Source organism: Palaemon carinicauda, chromosome 11 (assembly GCF_036898095.1).
Source record: "Palaemon carinicauda isolate YSFRI2023 chromosome 11, ASM3689809v2, whole genome shotgun sequence".
Lineage (NCBI taxonomy): Eukaryota > Metazoa > Arthropoda > Malacostraca > Decapoda > Palaemonidae > Palaemon > Palaemon carinicauda.
Window position 1 is genome coordinate 140,326,760 of NC_090735.1, and position 3,009 is coordinate 140,329,768.

A 3,009-nucleotide genomic window follows, 5' to 3' on the forward strand; every position below is an offset into this window, starting at 1 on the left:
ATCGAACCTTAGCCTGGCTTTTCATTTGAATGGGGCTAGGGTTCGATCCCAAGTATGAGGTATAAATTTATATATATATATATATATATATATATATATATATATATATATATATATATATATATATATATATATATGTATATACAGTATATATATATATATATATATATATATATATATATATATATATATATATATATATATATATATATATATATATAGTGCGTGTGTAGAGAGAGAGAGAGAGAGAGAGAGAGAGAGAGAGAGAGAGAGAGAGAGAGAGAGAGAGAGAGAGAGAGAGAGAGAACAAATAAACAATGATTAAATGATAGAACAATATTGAACAAAAACAAGTGAACGCAATGATGAAAGATGAGCAAGATAATGAAACAACAGAAGTTGGCTTGAAAGTACAATGTCAGTAAACGAATAGTAACAGGGAACAGGTAAATCCACGAATAATCAAATAACTAACCCCACTAAAGAAACTAAAACAAGGCTATTTACCCCATTATAGAAAATAAAACAAGGCTATTTACCCCATTATAGAAACTAAAACCAGTCAATTTACCCCATTATAAAAACTAAAACTAGTCAATAAAAAGAACAAACAATTTTGGATAGGACAGCTAGATACCATGCAACACCGCATGCGCGAAATACACCACGCACCAAAATAAAACATAGATTTCAGCCGAATTTTGCCAATAACGAGTCTGTCAGTCAAGCTAGCAGAGTCGCTATCTGAGCTCACGAGAGTCCCTTGGATACCATTAGTTTTCCCTGTTGGTGTTTGCATTGAGAAATCTGACCTAAACTGTCCTGGCGCTCAACAGGTAAGGCTCAGCTTGATCGTTGTAATGTAATTATAGCAGGTGAATTTAACCGACCTTATTCAGGTAACCTGTATCGGCGGTGAACCAGGTCATTTGACCCATTAACCGAAGGTCTTATTTTAATTTTTCTCATTATTACCCCGCAATCTATCAAATTTGGCTATTTCATGTTAATTTCATTATCTTATTACAGACTGAATAGTAGAAACGCATCTAAACAGTGTTCTACTTCGAATCCAGACATTCGACTCGGTTGTAAGATGTGGTTTAATCGTTTAGGCTTCAAATTTTCACCATAAATAAGTAAATGTAAATTTCCTCTTAATCGCCGAAGTTTATTGGTTTGAGGCGAACTGACACTTGCTCAATTGGCAAGCCTTAGTTCATCAGATAAATTTATGAATTGATAATGTAAATTTGTCTATAACCTAATACAAACCTCTGCTAACTCGATATGTCCATCCAGAATTCAGGGACTCCAGATGATTCTGGATAAAAGTAGCACAAAACTGAAAAAGCTACGATTGATGAAGTAGCCCAATTTATCTTATTGCTATTTAGGTATTTGTTTACAAGACCACGCTCTCCATGTAGGCTAGTGCCAAATTATGCAAAGCTGTTGTTTTCCTCTATTGCTTTTTCCCAATTCAAAACAATTCGCCACATGGGAAACATGTAAAAATTATAAAAAAAACTTATAGTATTTTATTTTAAAAAAAAAATAACGCCTGGTTTCCTCACTAAACGGTCTGGAACATCGTCAACATAGAAGTCGACCAAACAGAAGTTCGTGATGCCAGCGTATATTTGAACTATTTTCAAAATATATACCAAATTGAAAAAAAGGAGTAATTACTCATAAGTGTCCTTAATAGTGACACTTTTGAGTAATTACTCCATTATTAATCTAGTATTTATTTTGAAAAATAGATGAAATGTACTCTGGCATCACGAACTTCGGTTTAGTTGACTTTGTTGACGATGTCAGTTCCAGTCGGTTAGTAAGGAAATCAAGCTAGTTTTTAATTTTCTTAAATATAATTTATATATATATATATATATATATATATATATATATATATATATATATATAATTTTGACTTGTTTCCCATGTAGCGCATTGTTTCAAATTATGAAAAGTAATAGAAGAAAACAACAGTTTTGCATAATTTGGCTGTATATGGAGAACGTGGTCTTATAAACAAATACCGATATTTGATATATATATATATATATATATATATATATATATATATATATATATATATATATATATATATATATATATATTGTGTGTGTGTGCTTATTGTATACATATCTTTGACATGATACAAATTACTATTCATTAAATGTATGTATGTATGCATATGTTAGTGATTGATCCTGGTTATATGGTACACATTTCTTTTTTCACGCTGAAGTAAATTTCTCCTTTCAACACAAACTAGTTTTTTTTTCAAAATTAAATCTATTATTGCCTTAAAACTCTCTTAATTTGTTCCTTTTCAAAACTAAAGTTCTTATATCCCCTTTGGGAACTCTTAGTTCACTTTTACAGAGTTTACAATAGGCTTCAGTTGCATCACTTTTAACCTCTTCAAGCCATTTCTCTAAAGGGGTCTTTTAATCATGAACTTTGAAAAATTTATGTCACATTTGGTCCACTATCTATCTTGTAAAACTAAAAACACCGTGGCTGATCACTAATAACTCACAACTAAGGCAAGAGATACCGTAACATACGAGAGAAATATACGGTCGCTGTAGAGTATAGATCATTGGTATGATAATTATAATCATTATACAACATAAATGGTATTGGGCTGAGTCAAATTAAAAGTGTCCCAAAAAGTCACAAGTAGCAGACTGAAATGAAATCTGGTCGCCCTAAGGTGTAAAAAGTAGCACAATTTGTGATTTGTAGCTGAAGCTGGGATTTGTTGCCCAATCTGGCAACCCTATCTGAAATTGTGAAATCCTTGGTGGTTTGTCCTTATCTTTATGGACCAAAATGGTCAAACAATCTAAAACAACAACTTTATTGGGCTAATTTCTATTTTCTTTTAATAAGGAGAGAGAAATTATTTGTTTCAGCTCAGTTTCTCAAAAATGCTCATTCGTTTCCGTGTCTATAGCTGAAAATAATTAAACTATTTATTACAAAAAGTTTTCG

The 3,009-nt window shown here is 31.4% G+C and overlaps 1 protein-coding gene across 2 annotated transcripts in view; it reads left to right on the forward strand.

Moving 5' to 3' along the window:
- Positions 1 to 730: 730 nt before the first annotated feature.
- Positions 731 to 3,009, forward strand: part of LOC137650249 (probable glutamate receptor) — a 110,068-nt gene continuing 107,789 nt past the window's right edge. Inside the window, exon 1 of one of the 2 annotated variants that reach the window (XM_068383545.1) lies at positions 731 to 836. The gene's annotated coding sequence lies outside the window, so the exon portion shown is untranslated. The remainder of the gene's footprint in view (positions 837 to 3,009) is intronic. The other variant, XM_068383543.1, reaches the window with a different exon arrangement.